Source organism: Humulus lupulus, chromosome 2, assembly GCF_963169125.1.
Source record: "Humulus lupulus chromosome 2, drHumLupu1.1, whole genome shotgun sequence".
NCBI classification, from domain to species: Eukaryota; Viridiplantae; Streptophyta; class Magnoliopsida; order Rosales; family Cannabaceae; genus Humulus; species Humulus lupulus.
This window is the reverse complement of record NC_084794.1, coordinates 189793996-189814014: the sequence shown is the minus strand read 5'-3', so window position 1 is coordinate 189814014 and position 20019 is coordinate 189793996. Positions and strand designations below refer to the sequence as shown.

General features: G+C 40.0%; 1 long non-coding RNA gene across 1 annotated transcript; it reads left to right on the top strand.

Annotated features, from left to right (window-relative positions):
* Window positions 1-6499: 6499 nt before the first annotated feature.
* LOC133816458 (uncharacterized) lies at window positions 6500-7100 on the top strand. Its single transcript, XR_009885259.1, has 3 exons — window positions 6500-6623; window positions 6705-6760; window positions 6837-7100. It is a non-coding gene; the product is annotated as an uncharacterized LOC133816458 (long non-coding RNA).
* The last annotated feature ends 12919 nt before the right edge of the window (window positions 7101-20019 follow it).

Below are 20019 nucleotides of genomic sequence, written 5' to 3'. Positions count from 1 at the left end.
AAATTGGGTAGTTCCCAATCAACCGGTCAGGCAGAATCATCATCCAGCTCCGCAAGCTCAGATACGTTAACTTGGAGCTAAGACGAATCAAGTTGACCCTCCCCTGATAGTAGGAGGAGATATAACTACTATTGCTAGAGGACCTCATTTAGCGGGCACAAGCAGTGGGGTACCAGAAGAGGTACCGTAATGAGTTAAAACTCATAGCGGTGTGGAGTTTGTCCCAGAGCAGTGGTTTTCGAAACAACAACAGTTGGAAAAATAACCAATCATTTTCACGGAAGAGGATGCAAGCCATGTTCAATTCCCGCATAATGACCCCCTGGTGGTAACCACGCAACTCGCTAATCAGAGGGTAGGAGAATACTAGTGGATAATGGAAGTTCCGTAAATGTGCCTTACAGGTCGACCCTAGCAAAGATGGTATTGTCCGTAACCAATTTGAAGGCGACCTCAAAGACACTATACGAATTTTCAGGTGAAGGAACGGCGGCCATAGGGACGATTGGACTAGTGGTGACATTGGGAGAAGAGTCACGAACTATCTCTAAAATACTTGAGTTCGTGGTAATTGATTGTCCAGTCGCATATAATGCAATTATGGGACATCTCGTCTTGATGGATTTTGAGGCCGTCACCTCGATCCAACACTTGGCAATGAAATTCCCCTCAACCTCAGGGATATGCACAGTAATAGCACAACAGTTTGCTGCCAAAGAATGTTATAGCATTGCTATGAAGGGAAAATGACAAACCAGACAACATGCGTTGGTAATAAGTAAATGAGGTGAGGAGTCTCGGGTAATGGAAGTCACCCGTGGGACGGAAGAACCTTGACAAGAAGATGGCGACCTCGCCCAACGGGATGACATTGATCCGCGGGTAGGCAAAGATAGATCCGAGCTTAAAGAAATAGAAGAGCATGAGGAAATAAACATCGACCCAGAAGAACCTTCAAGATTTTTCAAAGTTGGAAAAAATCTTGAAGTTGGAAGGAAGAAGGAGTTGGTAGAGTTCCTAAGGAAAAACCTGGATGTTTTCGCCTGGTTGCATAAGGATATTGTGGGAAACAGCCCGAGCATAATAATTCATACTTTAAACTTTGATAAGAATGTGCCTGCAAAGTCCCAAAAATGGAGGCTTTTGGGGACAGTTCGATCTAAAGCATTAGAAGAAGAAGTAGCTCACCTACTTAAATGCATATTTATCAGGGAAGCAAAATACCCAATCTAGGTTACTAATCTCTTAATGGTCTCGAAGCCAAACAGGAAGTGGAGAACTTGTATCGATTTCTCCGACCTCAACAAGGCTTGTCCCAAGGATTGTTTCCCACTACAAAGAATTGATCAGTTGGTAGACGCTACGGACGGTCACAAGCTCATGTCTTTCATGGATGCGTATTTTGGATATAACCAGATCGCGATGAACCCTGTAGACCAAGAGCATACCAATTTCATGACCGAGCATAACGTATATTGCTACAAAGTGATGCCACTCGGGCTGAAAAACATCGGAGCTACATACCAACAATTAGTCAACAAAATGTTTGCTAACCAGATCAAGAGATACATGGAGGTGTATGTCGATGATATCCCCATCAAGTCAAAGACTGCCACTAACCATGTTTCCGATCTGGAAATTATTTTGGCATATTGAGGAAGTACAACATGTGAATCCCTAGAAGTGCACTTTCAGAGTTGCATCGGGAAAGTTTCTTGGGTTTATAGTCAACACAAGGGGGATAGAGGCGAATCTGAAGAAAATCAGGTCGTTACTAGAAATGCCTTCTCCCAGGTCACGTAAGGAAGTACAAAGCCTAACTGGAAAGATGGCAGCTTTAAACTGATTTGTTTCAAAATCCACTGACAAGTATCTACCATTCTACAAATTGCTCAGGGGAAACAAGAAATTTGAATGGGCCGAAGAATGCAAACAGGCATTTCGCCATCTGTAGATGCACATAACATAACCCCCCGTGTTGACAAAACTGATATCCGGAGAGTGTCTGTTTCTTTACCTAGTTGTGTCAGAAAATGTAGTCAGTGCTATATTAGCTCGAGAAGAAAGTCGAGAGCAGGAACCCATATATTATGTAAGTAAGAGGCTTCTCGGAGCTGAATCATGGTACCCATTGATAGAAAAGCTTGTGTTTTATCTCATTTTGGCTTCAAGAAAGCTCAGGCCATACTTCCACTCCCATTCTATTCACGTCTTAACCGACCAACCTTTAAGGCAGGTGTTACAAAAGCCTAAAACATCGGGACATCTATTAAAATAGGCCATCAAACTTAGCCAGATCAAGATATTATACATGCCACGAACGACAATCAAGAGCCAAACCCTTACTGATTTCGTGGCTAAGTGCATAGGTTTTCAAGACGAGCTGATAAGGGAATCGGTGCAAGAATTATGGAAAATATTCGTTGATGAATCGTTAAATGAAAATGGATTGAGACCTGGGATAATCTTAATCTCAGCTAAAGGACATCGGTTCCATACAACTCTCATGTTCAGATTTGAAGCTTCCAATAACAAAGTGGAATATGAGGCCTTCTTGGTGGGGCTAAGGGCGAAAGAGCTCAAGACAAAACCCATCCAATGTTATAGTGACTCCCAACTCGTGGTTAGGAATGGCAAAATGGGTCTATGGAGCGTGGCGGGTCGAGGCCCCGACTCGACGGGGCATCATTGCCCCGGTAAAATTGGGGCAGAATTTGGGGCGGGGCTTTGACCCGCCCCGCCCTGATATAAATTCAGGCGAGTCGAGGCAGATCCGCCCCGATTACTTTTTTTTTATTCTAAGTGAGTTATACTGAACTGAACCCTTTTTTTCCAAAGCCAAAAACGAAACCCTTCTTCTCCAAACCAAATCTGCTGCTACCGAATGCCGATCCAACCTCAGAACAACCAGGAAGAACATGGTCAATGAAGTTCCCGCCAGGATCGACACTCCCGCCACTAATTTCCATCTAGGAACGTGTTTTGCCCGTTGACTGGCGGTGTATCCCGCCACCGTTACCTGCATAGTTTTGGGTAATGGTGAGTGCTCTCTTCTTCATCTCCATCTTCAGATCTTCTATTCATTTTTTCAGATGGGTATTGCTTCTGTGAACACAAATTTTGCATGTAAAGTACTTTTGAATTCAAGGGTTTCTTGATGGTTCTTTTGCTAGGTGCTCATTTTCATGTTCTTGTCTTTGCTCTGCTGTGAAGTTATGGCTACTGATTCATATGGAACTTGATGTAATAAAAAATCCAAATGCAGCTTATGAACTTGATTTTGCACTCAGATTCTGTGAAATTATACCTTATTAGTTATTTCTCTCTTTTCTATTATGTATGTACTATTCAACATTGATAAACATGTTTTTGTCAGCCTTATTTTTTGTTGCATCAAGTTTTCTCCTTCTTGTCATCGTTCAATTGTATTTCATGAATTGAGTTTACTCATATAACATAAATCTTAGCAACATTATGGTCGTTTCTTTTTTCAGGTTTGCATCTTTGCCTATGGTCAAACAGGATCAGGCAAAACATATACCGATTGGCTAGAAGTTGTTTCAATCCAACTGTTCTTTCAGGCATACTGTGGTCGTAAGCATATATTGCATTCCTTTCATTTGCATCTACATAAATGTTGGTTGTTTAGTCAAGTATGCAAACTCAAATAGTAGAACAGTTTGTTTATGACATATCTAACCATATTTTTATTTTCATATTTGCTTCGAATGCGGTTTGATAGTTTACTGGGTTTTTATTTTCATTTTTATACGTATAATAAACAAAACCATTATAGATGATTGAAAAGAAATTACAGAAATAAGAGGATAATGTATCCATTTATAAACAACAAACATAAACTATAAACAAAAAAATAAATAGAAGAAACTAAACACTAGATAGAATAAATTATTTGTCCAGCCATCATGAGTAATTAAGGAAAGTAAGAAATCTTTAAATTCCTTTGCCACTAATTCTGAAAGAGAAATTACAAATTTAACCATTACAAAGAAAACACCCATCTCTTTTCCTTAAAAAAATTTGACAAATCTCTTTGATGACCAATTTAACAAAAAAGCAGCCATCTTAGTCTCTAAGACTTTCCAGAACCAATAGTCTTCTTAATCATTAGAGTCTTACATCTTTTCAGAAGTACCAGTCAACTTCATGGAGCCCATTACATTTCACCAGAAGTTTCATTGTTGACTTGATGACTGTCATGTATCTATCTATATGTTATTTCCTTGACATTTATTATTTTTGGAAGTTTGAGTTGAGCCATAAATGTTCAATCGGTGCTGTAATTTTAGGCCTTGATACTGTTCATCTTTGATTCATGAGACATGAAATTCTTCTGTTCTGTTCTGTTCTATTTTGCTAGACCTTAAATAAATGCAAAACAGTCTTAAATAAATGCAAAACTTAATGTTCTGTTCTGCTATGTGTACTTTTGTTTTGTGTTTTGGTTGGGGTCATTGATAATAATAGGTTTCATGATGATTCTTCTACTCAGGGACCCCTGAGGATTGTGTTTCACTACAACTGTCAGTGGCACTATTTTCTTGGTCAAAGCCTTTATTGGTTAGAATTTATGTGTTGTAATCTTTAAGTTATATTTATACATATGTATAATATTTTTGGAGCCAAGCAGTTCCTAATTGTTATGTGGATATAATGTAGGTTAGATCAAACACTAAACATGTCTACCCAAGATGTTATCGAATCTAATTTTGTCAATGATGTTGATTATGTTCATTCAACACATACACAAGAGGCACAATCTCTAGGAAATACAAGAGATGAAAGTGAGAGTAGAAGTACTAAAAGAAAGAGAACATCTCCTGCATGGGATCATTTTACATTGCAAAAAATTGATGGTAAACTGAAGGCAGTTTGTAACCATTGTGGGAGGAAATTAGGGGGAGAGAGTAGTAATGGGACTAAACATTTGCTTGCTCATGCGAAAAGATGCCCAGTAATAAAGGAACAACTTTCCATGAATCCTAATCCTAATGCAAGTCCTTCAGTCACAACTTACAGTTTTGATCCTGAACTAGGGAGAAAAAAGTTAGCTCAAATGATCAATCTACATGAATACCCTTTATCGATGGTTGAGCATAGTGGTTTTATAGACTATTCAAATACTCTTTGCCCTATGTTTAAAATGTTGTCAAGGAATACAATTAGGTCTGATATTTTGAAAATGTACAAGGTTGAGAAGGAAAAATGTACCCAAATTTTGGAGAAGAATAGAAGTAGAATAGCTATAACCACTGATAAGTGGACTGCCAATCATCAAAAGAAGGAATATATGACTGTGAAAGCTCATTTCATAGATGACTCTTGGAAGTTGCATAGTAGGATTATAAGTTTTAAGTATGTACCATACCCACATGATGCTGTAACACTTACTAATACATGACTCTTGGAAGTTGCATAGTAGGATTATAAGTCTGAATGGAATATTGAAGACAAGATTAGTACAGTGACTATGGATAATTGTACAACTAACGATGCAATGATTCCACTTTTGAAAGAAAAATTTAATTCTAACTGTTTCATTTTAAAAGGAAAGCTATTTCACATGCGTTGTTGTGCACATATTTTGAATCTTATTGTCAAGGATGGCTTGTCTATTATTGGTGATAGCATTGACAAGATTCGAGACATTGTTGCTTATTGGTCAGGCACACCAAAGAGGTATGATAAATTTGAGGACACTGCTCGTTCTCTTGAAGTGACATGTACTAAAAAGTTATCACTTGATTGTCAAACAAGGTGGAATTCAACATACTTGATGCTCAACATAGATTTATTGTACAATAGAGTATTTGAACAATTAAAACTACGTGATTCAAGATATGTTAGATATGCGCCATCAGAAGATATTGGATTAGAGCTCAAAAATTGTGTGACAAGTTGGAAGTATCCTACAGCTAAACTTTTTTTCCCAAAGATGTGTCAAATTAAAATGAGAATTAAAGCATGGATGACAGTAGATGAGCCCTTTATTAGGGACATGGCAACTCAAATGATGTCTAAGTTTCCAAAGTATTGGGAAGAGATTCATGGGCTTATGACTGTGGCTGTTGTTTTGGATCCAAGATATAAGTTTATGTTGATCGAATATTATTTTCCTACCATTTATGGAAATGATCAATATGAGATTGAAATTGAGAAGGTCCGCAAGCTTTGTTATGAGCTACTAGAAGAGTACAGTTCTAAGTTTCCTAATCTTCAAGAAAGAAGTCAGCAAATGGATAGTGTATTATCATCATCTCAAACACAAATAGATGATCTATCTAACTTTGACACATATGTTAGAGTTGCATATGGTGTAGAGAATGTGAAGTCAGAGTTAGAACTCTATTTGGAAGAGAAATTGATACCTAGGACTGATGAGTTCTTTGATATATGCAATTATTGGAAAGTAACAGGACTCAAATATCCTGTGTTGAATATGATTGCCAAAGATATATTTACTGTGCCTATTAGCACCGTTGCTTCAGAATCTACATTCAGTACTGGCGGTAGACATGTGGGTTCACACCGAGCGAGACTTCATCCTTCTACATTAGAAGCATTGATATGCACTCAAAATTGGTTGGTAAATGACAAAAAAGGTAAATATACTTATCTTTATATATATATATTCATATTTTATTGTATTATTTCAATATTAATTTTTTTTATTTTCTTTACAGAAGCGACTCCACTAGTCACCATGAATGATGAAGATAATGATGTAGATCCAACTATGGTACTTAATTAAGTTTTTACAAGTCATCAAATAAATTATTAACTTCTATTATTAATACATATATTTTTTTTTGTAGGAGCCATACATAGTTGATCTTGATGATTAAGGTAGCAGGTCAATAAAGAAGAAGAAAGTCATTTGATTCTTTTGACGCATCAAAAGTGGAGTGCTATGTTGCATATGATAGTTTTATTTTACTTTGTTCTCTTGAGAAACTCTCAAAAGTGGAGTGTTATGTTGCATATGATAGTTTTATTTTACTTTGTTCTCTTGAGAAACTCTTATTATACTTGGCGAATTCTTGATTTAAATGATGATATAATGATATGATTTAATACAATTCTCTCATGTTACTTATATACATGCATAATATGTAAAATTGACATTTTATATGTGGTTTAGAATATCCTTAATTTTAAATAGATTTTAAGTGTAAGATTTATAAAAAAAAATTATTCCATAACTACTCTATGAAAGAATTGTAAGTATTAAAAAATATGTTTTATTTAATTATCCTTATTCTTGTAATTATTTTTGTAAATTATAAAATAAAAAATAAAATAAAAATATTTGAAGGTGTAGTTGACAAGAAGTGTAAAAAAATAAGGATTGCAATAAAAAAATAATTTAAGTTTAAAGAGAATTCTAAAATTAAAATTTAATGTTTCTTAAAAAAAAAAAAAGGCAAATGAGGCGAACCCGCCCCGATTAAGACGGGGCGGGGCGGGGCGGGGCAGAAGCGGGGCGGGGCAGACCCGCCCCATTTACATGCCTACTCGTGGTAAATAAGATATTAGTTGAATACCAAGCTCAGCCTATTTGGCTAAGGTAAAGGGCGAGTTGTCTGAGTTCGAGTTTAGCTCCGTTGAGCAAGTACCCCTCAAGTAGAATTTCAACGCTGATGCTCTAGCTCAACTCTCCACCACCAAAAAGGCAGATACACTGAATGTAGCTCCCGTGAGTTCTTGGAAAGCCCAATTATAACAGTAAAAATGGTTGAGGTCGGAATGATTTACATAAAACTGACCTGGATGACTCCCATAGTGGAGTACGTCACAACCGAAAGGCTACCCGATGATAGGAAGGACGCGAGAAAGCTGATGTATCAAGCTCCGCGGTATGTTATGATTGAGGGAATCCTATGTCGATGAGGGCATTTGTTGCCCCTCCTACGATGTGTTCTACCAGAGGAAGCATAGACTATTTTGCAACAAATACACAAAGGCTTCTGCGAAGACCATGCTGGAGGGCAAAACCTAGCCCTAAAGGTGCTAATACAGGGCTATTTTTGGCCCACTTTGACAAAGGACTCGATCTCGTATGTACAAAAGTGTGACAAATGCCAACGCTTCACCATAGTTGCTTGAGCTGCTCCAGTTGAGCTAACTATGATCTCATCCCCTTGGACATTTGTAGCATAGGAATTAACTTAATTAGTTCGTTGCTAACAGTAAAATGAGGAGTTCATTATGTAGTAGTCGCAATCGATTATTTCACGAAGTGGGTAGAGGCTTAACCATTGGCAACCATCAACTCGAAGAGTGTCTTGGATTTTGTGGTGAATAATATCATATGTCTATTTCGACTTCCTAAAAAGATCATGTCAGACAACGGGACTCAGTTTGATAGCAATCTCTTCACGGACTTTTGTGAAAAATATGGCATAACTAAGAGTTTCTCGTCAGTAGCGTACTCACAAGCCAATGGGCAGGTCAAGGTCATAAAGAAAATCCTGAAGGCAAGCTTGAAAAAAAGACTAGATGAGGCCAAGGGATTGTGGCGCGAGCAGCTTCCACAAGTACTCTGGGCATACCGGACCTCACATGATTCCCCATGTGACATACCCCATTTTCTCTAACCTTTGGAAGCGAGGCTATGCTCCCAATTAAGGCAATGGTAACGACTCAAAGACAAAAAACCTTTGATCAAGATCATAACCACGAGCTACTTAGTGCATCCCTCAATCTAATCGAAGAAAAATGAGAGGCGTTACAATTACACCTCACCCATTATCAACAGAAGATCACTCGTTATTTCAATTCAAAGGTTAAGGGATGCAAAATTGGATTAGGAGATATGGTACTCCGAATGGTTTTTTCAACAAATAAAGATCTCAAGGATGGTGTGTAAGGGCCGAACTGGGAAGGACCGTATCAAATCGTAGAGGTCCTGCGCGAAGGAACTTTCAAGCTAGCCCTGCTAAGTGGGGAAATAGCCATGGACCTGGAATGCCCTACATTTAAAAAAGTATTATCAATAGTTTCTTTGTCTTTAATGTTTTCTTTGTCACTTAAGAATTACCGTCTATGTGAGGCTTATTTATAAAAGCCATTTCAGTTCAATAACAGTTTGATTATTAAATAACTATTTTCATCGTTTTATTATCATGAGCTCACTTTGTAAAAGCAACCAAGAACGTTTATATGTTCTGGTTACTTGGGGGGCACATAACCGAAGAAATTTTTAAGAGAGTTTATCTTATTCAGATAAATATTAAAACTTAGAGTTTGGAAAAATTGATTATTCAACAGATTTTAAAGCTCGATTTTCAAAAGACCAAACGCAAACTAAGTTTAAGAAATCACTAAAACCCTTGATATAACCAGGTCTGAGGCTTGATTCCTAAATGGTACAATGCTATTAAGCTTATAAAAAAAAACCCTGGATATAACCAGGTCCGAGGCTTGATTCCTAACAGGTATAAAGCTACTAAGCCTATTAAAAACCATGGACATAACTAGGTCTGAGGCCTAATTCTTAACAGGTATGACACAAATAAGCAAGCAAAATCTTGGATACAACTAAGATATCGATAAAATCTATCTCGATCTAAAATCAACCCCTAAGATTTCGAATGTACAAGAATCGAAGGATTCATAAACATGAGAAAACAATAAAACTAGGGGGAATACAAATAGAATATAAGTTAGATGAATATTCAAAAATATATTGTCATCTCGAGGAGAAAAAACCTCGACCTAATCCCGAAGGCAATTGTTTTGGTACCAAGGGATTTGATTACAAAAGCTTGAAAATAAAAACAAAAGTAATAAGTCATTGAGGCTCGTCAACTCGCTCCAGAGAAGTCACCTCCTCGCCTTCTCCCTCAATAGCTTCAGAGGCTTCGGTAGTCTCCGAGGGTTCTTTTGGAACCAGATCTTGAACCTGGCAAGTTATGGTTCCCACAGCTCGGGCTGCATAAAGGTGAAGTTCCCATCCTAATTGAAATCCCAACAATGGTAAAGCATCTCCTCCATTTGAGTCGATGACTCTGCAACTTTTTCCTTGGCCTTGACCTCGTTCAGCTTCTTCTTGAGTTCTTCATTTTCTACCTGAAGCTGGTCAACGCGATGGCTCACCTCCACGACCTGATTCTGGGAAGCAGACAGGGCGGCTTTTGCAGACTACTCACTCTCTTGGGAGGAAACTAGGGCAGCTTTGGCGGTCTGTTCGCCCTCCTAAGCAACGTTCAGGCCAGCTCGGAGCTTCTCGTCCCTAGCCTTAACCCAAGCAGTTCCTCGAAATTACTGCAAAAGAATGAGGCAAGTCAAAAATAGTTTTTAAAAAAAACTAAGGAACAAAGAAAAAGGAAAAGTGTGAGATGGAATTACGGTGAGGTTCATCCCCATGGAAAATTCGAGGACATCCTTAGGAGTATGCTCTTCTATAGCCCTAAGTCTCTGGCATGGGCTCTATAAGCATGGCCAACCATATGGCATGCCACCTCGTACACAGTACCCTGAAAAGCCTCGGTGATCTTGTCCAAGTTGAATGACTTGATTGGAATCTGGACGTTGGGAGCCTCGCCATGGATTACTTAGGGATTTGAGGGAGGTACGTGTCGAGGAAGGGGAGGAGGAGCTTGTTGAACCGTGACTGTTGTTATCAGAAGGGGAGTTTCTTCTATGGCTGCTCTTGACCGGAGCTGGTACCTTTGTCTTTAGCTGAGACTCGGTGGTGCCTCTAGTCTTTCGAGCTGTTTTCTTTTTCACTCTGGCCCTCTTCACCATGGGACCAGCTTCGGCCCCACTAGCTTTAAAAGCACCCCTCAAACCCGGGGCTTCTGGCAACTCCATCTCTTCGCCTGAAAAAGAACGAATGTAGGATTCAGATTAAAGAAGTAACTATTCAAAGTATTATAAGAAAAAAAGAAAGAGCAAGAACCCTACCCTTCGGGTTAGGGGAGGAATCTATTATAATCAGCTCAGGGTTATTGACCGGGTTGGGCACAACCTCTAACTCTTGAATTAACGGAGGTGGGGGAGAATCTAAAATTATGACCTCTTGGGTCCTAGGGGGTTCAGGTTCTTCCTCAGAGCTGGACTTGTCTACGTACTTCCTAAAACAAGGGGCATATACACCCTGATACAGGGAAGGTCAAGTCCTACGGTTTGTACCATACTCTTAAAAAATGGTAGACCTAAAATTGAGGGTGTTGTCAACCACTATGGTACCTTTGGGGTAGTTGTGGTCATAGCGTACCACCAAATGGTTCACACACTGGAGGAGGGTTGTGTTTAGGTCTGGATTGGTAGGATGATGACTGATGAGCTGGTTAGGGTTGAATTGAATTAGCCTATAACTGACAGCAACCCAATCTAAATCTCTGTATGAGTATGGGTTACCTTGGCCGGAGGGGCCGGCTGCTGACTTGGACGCAACTCATTCTGGGTTAGGCTCCTGATTATCCTCAGGAGCTTATCTTTTTTGCACCAAAATTTCCACGTCTTCCTCCTCTTTGATGTCTTCATCGGCTAGCAAGGCTTCGTGAGGAGGGGAAGCTCAAGAATGACAGGAAGAGGAACTCGACTCCTGAGAGCCAACGTCTGGACCTTGGTGACCAAATTGCAGGCTACCATGGCGGTGTTGTTCACAGCAATATGGTAGTCTTTCTCCTTTGGAGGAAGACTAGAAAAAGTCTCATATTGACCCCCAAGGGTTACAGACCGCCCTGTCATCGCAAATATAGCTGCACAAGGAAGGAACTCAATCATAATAAAAGATGTGTGTGAAAGTGATAAAAGGTTCACGTGCAGAATTCACAAATATAAAAGACTTATGAGGATGGTTGAAGTATCGGTGTTCGCAATTCTTGAACCCATTTGACATAAATAATAAGTCTTTATAGCCATTTGGGTTGCAGGGGAGGTCGGTGACAATTGCTGAGTTGGGAAAATGAGTGAGGTAGTAAAGACTGTCACCTCGCCCTTTCTGTTCAGGACTGGCCTTGAGGCAAAATAAATACATAATACTTTAACCCCTCCAAAAATTCAGTATGAGTTTTGTGGGAGCTGGAATGGAGCCAGTTTGACGTATTTCAGGAATCCTACAAAATACTGGTCCAAGGGGAGGAAGGCACCTGCCTTCAGGTGCTCATCACTCCAATCTCCATAATCGTCTTAGAGAGGGGTGCAACTCTGCTCTCCTTCCAGTGCAGGTCGGGCATGGAGGCCTGCAACTCCCATCTCAATCCCATGACTTAGTAGGATCTTGTTAACTTTTCCCTGAGTTGTGACCCGGGATGCTATGTGCTCATCCTCGAAGAATGAGTTGCCTTTGTCTTGGCTCTAAGAAAAGGAGCTAGCAGTGTTTTTCTTTACAGGGGCCATAATTTAGATCGCCTAGCGACAAAGCAGCCTATTAGTGGCGACATAAGATGATTACTAGCTACTGTTGTGGAGGTACAGAAGTCTGAGGGTTTAAGTGATATACTTTTGGGATTTGAAAATTTATACGAGATAAGATGTGTCCTAGCCTCAACGCGTGGTTCTACGTGTGGTCCTAGGCTACGAGCTTTGATTTCTTGAAATTCCCTGATACTTCAGGATTCATGTGTCAGATTTGTCAGACCCACTACTATTCTTTTGAAAGAGGATTAATGCAAAACCGCTTAAGAAATCGTAACATTTAAGCTACCCAGGACCAAACCTAAAATCCCTCTGGCTTTTACACCCCAAACATGTATTAAAATTGATTTATCGATAGAATTTTCTTTGGAAAAACCCAGAAAATTTGCCAAGTTTTATGAAATCCTTATTTCTAAATAAGCCTACTATCGTTCTTTTAGCCTAAATCGAACCCTATTTCCCATTTACAAACATACGTAACTTGAACGACATTGAGCAAAGGATGTTTATCATAGTAAAAAAGCTCACTGGAAAGCAAAGAATTGAAAAATTCAAACCAGGTGAGGATATACTTACAGTTGATATGATCTTTTCAAAAGAAAGCGTCGATACGTCCACATGAAGCTCCCTGAAAGTTTCTGAAAATCTGAAAGGTGATGAAGGGTTTTTGGGAGAAGTGGAGAAGAAAAGGGAAACTTTGTTTTTGAAAAAGGAAACTTTTTGAAGGCAAAGGTCGTGAGGGTTCAGATCTGATCATCCTATTTATACGTAAACTACAGGAATTAATTCGGGCCATCTGATTGTGTTATCTCGAGATCCAAAGGCCAAGATTAAATGAACCATACGGCGACAAAAAGTTGACAAGACAGTTGTCACAGTCCTCGAAACCCAAACGGACGCCAATTACAGTCAGCCACGTGTCCAATACTCGAGTAATGGGCAGGCACAATTTTACATGGAAGAAGCCTAAAAGCCCCTATTGTGCATGTCGAAAAGCGACGACATGAAGCACGAGCAGGAGCTTTGGGGGCAAATGTTGTACCCTAAAATCAGCTCGAGTTCAATTACTCAGCTCGTGTACACCTGGTAGATGAATGTGGGAAAAAAATAGCCAAGTAGGATATCTGGTTAACAATGATGTGAGCAGCTCAAGACTCAATCCAGTTCGTACATAATCAACAGGTTATTATCAGACCGCCTCTCAGGATAACAATCAATTTTGAGACCTATAATGCCCAGATCCAAATTTGGGTGCTCTGAGCATAATACGAGCTAAGGTTCAGATAGTCTTTGAGCACGAGCTTGGGTGAGATTTTCAACTCGTGGAAACCCGGATAGAACACGTACTGAAGAATCCCAATAGATTCGGAGGCTCCTTATACACTCATTAATGCCAAGGCTGTATTGCATATCTACAATTTATTATCCGAGAAGGGAGAAGTATATTCTATTTTATTATCAAATCATATCCCAATGTAAATGGGAATAATCTTTATTAAATGTATACCTTATTTATTCACGCGGTCACCCAAACCTGTCCAGGAAATTCCCCTATAAATATCAGGAATAATGGGCAGAAAAAGGGATGTCCTTTTCATATTACTGAAACTCTACAGAAATCGAGAGAGAAAAGCAATAATATTTTCTTGTGGACTAGGTGGATTTTAACCACTGAACCACATAAAAATTGTGTGTGTACAAGTGGGTTCTTCTTATTTGGTTACGGTTTATAATTTAGCACTAATCTCCCTATTTGGTTTCTTAAGCTACTGTTGGTGAAAAACCGCGTCAACACTAGGGGTTTCGAAAGCCCAAATCAAAGGGTTAGGGAACGATTCTACTACCAGGATTATTGGGATTTAAGGTTTCGAGGGGTAGGTTTGGTCTTGAAGATCTTTATTGGTTCAACTCTTGATGGATGGTTTCTTAATGTGTTGTGACTAGGGGTTTCCGCTAGGCTCGGGAGGAAAAGAACGTGCTCGGGGTCGCCTCACTTTATTGCTTTGGACTTGAGGTAAGAAAACTGCACTTGTATCGCTATTAGGGCATCGACCCCGGACATTGAAAGTGCTTATAACCACACTTTGAATACCCTGTTGACTGTCAATATTTGAACTACGTATAATTTTGTTGTATATGAGATGCATATCTGTTTGTATTTTTCTGGAAAGCTTGCTTATGAGTTGTGGTCGACATTAGCATGTGGAATGCAGGTCGTGAAAGCAAGTTTTTCTTAAGGGTGCGGTCCCCACTCGCTCAGATAAGTTATTCTTCCTGGGTCCTGCAGATGATTCATATGATTGAAATAAATAGACTATGTAATGCCCCAAATTTCCTAATAAGGTTTAGAACCTTGGTTAGGAGGTCGGGAGGGCCATAATTGATTTATTATAGTATTTAATGATTATATGCATGTTTACGTGAATTATATTACTATATGATGGTGAATGCATGCATATGGGAGTATTTACTATTATAAGGGTATTTTGGTAATTTGGCCACTGTGGGCGTAATTGTATATTTTGGGTGCATGGTTGTGATTAATTAATATAGCCACATTATAAGGTGGATTGGTTTGAGCTATTCGACATGAAACGATCATGAGATGTAAATGTTCGGTCTAGTCATAACGGGTTTAAGTTCGGGGCTCGGGGTGAATTTAATGAGTAGAGCATTACCGGGAATTAAAGGGTAATGGGATATAATTTATTGTTATTTGGGAATATTGAGAATTGGAGAGCGTTAATTATAATTAACGAGATAGGCGGGAAAGGACAGTTTTACCCTTGGAAGCTTTTAAAGGGGTTTATTTGGCTTAAGGGCATTATGGTCTTTTGACCCTAAGGATTTATATCAGCTTTTAAGTTTTTGGAAGGCTGTGGATTGATATTAAAATAGAGCCATCCTCATCCTCTCTTCCTCTCTCTCCCGTACAAGCTTCTCCCTTCACTTTTCTTTGATTTTTGAGAGCCTAAATTGAGGAGTTGAGCTAGGAGATCAAAGGTGGGAGTTAAGGAACTTGATTCAGACATTTAAGGGGATTCAAAATCGTTTTTAAGGTGAGTTCTAGCCATTGAATTTAGGTTATGCTCTGTTTTCCTTTTGGTTTTCAGCTTGTGATTTTTGGTGTAGAAAGAGGGAATCAAGGGGAGTTTTTGTGTTTCTTTGGTTGGTTTTTGATGAGGGGGAGTTATGGGTGATGTTTAGAGGTTTAATTGTGTGTTTGGAGAAGGTTTGGAACTGGTTTGAAGGCTTGGTTCTAGGGGAAAATGCAGGGGAGGTCGAGCTGGTGCGTTGCTGATTTTTGGCTGATCTGGGTAATGAGCCGCAGCCTGGCTTTTGTGTGCCGCGGCCTAAGGTGGCTTCTGAGGCAAATATGCCTCTGTCAGGGTGATGAGCCGCGGCATGGCTGTGGTGAGCCGCGGCCCATCAGGGCAGATTTGATCAAAACTGTGTTTTTAGCTTAGGGATGCTTACCATAGGCCTCGGGGTTGATCCTAATACTCGGTTAAGTGGGGATTGATGTCCCGGAGGCTAGATATTGATTTGGGAACTTAAGTTGATCATTTTTATTAATGATACCTTATATTTGGTTATGACTAGGTGACCGCTAAAGGACTAAAAGTTGATCGTTCTCAAGGGTCGTTCTTTTAATCGTTCTAGCTCGACTTTGAGGTAAGAAAATTGCACCCTGTGTATATGTGGCATGCATGGCTATTATGATGCATGTTGGCTGATTATTGAGTATGACATGCATGGCTATTCTTGATGCATGTTGGTTGGTTATTAAGCGTGACATGCATGGCTGGTATTGATGCACGTTGATTGCAGGATATATTGCATATGATGCATGAGAAACATGTGATTAGGACATGCTTTGTATACTGGGTATGATATTGTTCAGAGCTTGAACCTCTGTGTTTATGAATAGTCCTAATTGTACTAATACATGTTAAGTAAGCATGCTAAATACCTTGTTTATGGATAATAGACATGTGATATATGTTTGGTGGCATGGCTTACCTGTGTATGGCGCTGACTTATTAATCATAATCGACAATGGTGTCAGATCCGTCTGTGAAGCTGTGACTTATTAGTTAAGTTCACCACGGGCTGAGCACTGGTCGTGTTTCACCGACCCAAGGGTCAGAAGTGGCAGTGCGTTGTGAACGCCAGGCCAAGTAAAGATTGGATCCAACCATGGTCGGCATTGAATGACTCATATGGGGTATTAATGCTGGACCGACCGGAAGGTCAATGAAAACTATAAGCGCTTGCCTGGTCTATGACCAGATGTTTATGGCCAAGGTATATGACCCCGGTGACTGTTTGTCACATGGCCAAGGGACGCTGTCCATTGCACGACTCTAGGGTCGGGAGGAAGGTTATGTTGGTGACCATTCACCATGCACCTGTCCTAATCAAACTTATGAAAGGATCACTTATTAGTTAAGCCCTGGTGACCCTATCGTCACATGGCTAGAATGAGCGATGCTCATTGTTGTGACTTTTGGCTATTGTCACCTATTTGCTTGGACTGATAGTCCTGAATGGTTATTATTATCGTTGTTGAGTCTATGTCACACTTTATTGTGTTTTCTTGCTGGACTTTGGCTCACGGGTGCTACGTGGTGCAGGTAAAGGCAAGAGGAAGCTGGACCATCCTTGAGTTGGAGAGCTTAGGTGATGACGTGTACATATGCAGCTGCTCGTCCGCCATGGCCGAGGTTTAAAGTGGAACTAGGGTTGAACCATGTTTTGCCGCTTAGAACGGCCTGTTGTAAATATTTTCTGTAATAAACTCTGAAACTTTATTTTCGGGATCCCAATGTATATATTAAACGTTTCAGTGAAACGTTTCCTCCTAACCAAAGTTTTAATCCATAAACCGCTAATCATACTTAGTTCACAATTTTGGCCAAATGACTCGATTAGCGAGTTTAGCACTGTTTACAAGGCACACCGTAATGGTCCCTGGAGTTTGGGGCGTTACACACTGTGTACTTGCTTGAGTTTGTTTATAACTGTTAAGCATGATATTTGTGAATTATATTATGTTGATTATCTGTCTGCTGAATTGAGTTTCTTGCTAGGCCTTGGCTCACGAGTGCTACGTGATGCAGGTAAGGGATAAGAAAAGTTGGACCAACCATGAGTTGGAGAGCTTCAGGGGCAACGCGTACATATGCGGCATGCTAGACTACCACGCTTGAGACTTCTTTTGGGAATCTAGGGTTTCAGTTTGTTTGGCAGCCTAGGTCAGCCATTTTGTTCCTTATTCAGAGATGCAACTGTTGTAAACTCCTTTCTGGGATCCCATGTATATATTGAAACTTTTTATTGAACAGTAATATTCTTTCGGCCAAAATTGTTCATGCCCAATCCTTTAATTAACTTTAATTTCACGTTTAAGTCCAAATGACCCGCTTAAGGAGTTAAGCACTATTTTAAACACAGTGTAATGGTCCAGGACTAATAAGGCATTACAACACCTATCACAAACAACACACGCATTAGAAAAAGGCAAGTCATGAATAGTCAAGTGCCCTCACTACCCTCTTAGAGGGGCTCGCCAGTCGCCAATGGCGAGGACCCCAACGCTGGTTGGCAAGAATAACGCTCTATCACTCCAAAATAATATCTCATAAGGAAGGGGAACAAGAGACTTACCAACCCTCCTAAAGACCCTATGAGTGGAGTTGATGTTCTTTATGAAGAACTGTCTATAAGGATATTTCGTGGCGTTGGATTTCCCACTGACCACAAAATCAGACACCTTTGTGTGAGCACGAAGGTGATAAAATTTGTAGGTCCTTCACTTCAGGTTGAACTGAAGATGGTTTAGGTAATGAATCTCACGGGGTGAAGGAGGCTCCCAGCATAAGATCCAAAATAATACGTGGAGCGTAAGGAACAAACGATATGTGTTGGGCATCAGCTGAAATGGCACCACCTGAAAGTAGTTGGTGTTGCTAATTAAATAATCATGCAATGGAAGGATAGCCCTAGGATCACATTGTCGAGGGCTCCATGCCTGCTAGCCTTACAAAGGGTGATTTTCATGCTCTTCAAACGTGGGAAGTCTGCACTCAAGCGTATCCGAAATGACGTGATGATAAATCATCTTCTCTAGTTGAGCCTCGATCATTACAGATGGGTTGGAGGAGAAGTTTCCCTCAACTTATGAGGGTTGTGTGTCGCGAACTCGTCTAATGACTACGACGGAGTCCCAACTGGAAGATGATCCAGACTCCTTGATAGCGGGATGAACCGCACCTCACCTAAGGCAAGCCTGATCTCGAGGAGGCTTTCGAGGAGCCATGATAACGCGGCTGGTGTTAGGATGACTGTCTCAAAAGGGTACATGAAATAAGAGACACATAGAAAGTAAGTACAAAAACCTTAAGGATAATCAACATGACGGGTCTACTTCCCACTAGCAATGAGTGGGACAACCTGCTGAAGAAAATTCAAAAAAGTAATGCAAACTACCTTGCCCATCATCCCCGAAAGTAGGCAAGGAGGCACGGGACATTGCTGGCTCGACCGAGGAACGATGCCTTTGGATGGTGGAACCGTGTGATTCGACAACGTATGAATGTCAAAGACCTCGAATGGCTAATTCCAATGGTTTTGCTAGGCGACCCCTCTCCGGCAACCGCACCACCATGCACCAAGGAATTCGAACCATGAGTGTGCCCCTCGCGGGTGACACAAGTTGCCACCGTCACCTCTTCTCATATTCGCAGCTATAAATAGTGCAAATCAAAATGTAACAAGGGTGGAAAAATAAGTCAGTAACTGTTCATTTTCAGAGAGAGCTTCTACTCTCCATCACTGTAACTACCCCAAGAACAAGATCAAACTCGGCTTGTTCTTGAGGCTTCAAAGTTCATCATAAATAATACTGACTAAAATGGATGAAGGTCATATTTTTTGGGCTGAACAACTATGAAATATTTGTCTTATTCATTTATTCCTCTCTTTTTTGGCTCACTGTTCATCATTAAGTTTCTCTTTGAGATTTTACACACAAAAAACTCATCATTTATTGCTCTTTGCAAGTTGACGAAAAAAATGAGTCAGCACTAATAAGTATAATTACGTAATAATAAAAGAAATAAAAGTGTAAGTTTTTGTCCATGTTTTCACCAAGACATGTGTGGCATCCATTTAAAAGTAAATAAGTATTCACAAAAGTTAATCCAGCCCCCTGGAGCTTGCTTGGAGATCCACAAAGGGAAATCCTTGCCTCCAATCACTTTTCACCACCACTGAAGGAGTATGTCCTCGTGGAAAAAATACTTCATAAGGACCCTGCTCCAGGATGGTGCTCCAAGTCTTTAACAAGACCTTCAAGCATAGTGACATCCTCGGACCTGGAGTAGAGTTGCCAGGTGTCAAGCATAGTGAACTCGGACCATAAGCAGCCATCTTACATTCAGTGTTCCTGATGGACCCAAAATGGGTATGTTTTAAAAATTTATATCGCAAGCGCACGAATCGTTCATATAGAATAGTTATCATGTAAGCAAGGATGTCGAATCCAAATGAGTTGTCTAAAACGAAAAAGAAAAATATTTTAAATCAAAATTAATAAATTCTAATCTAGCTCCAAAGATTGATGAGATT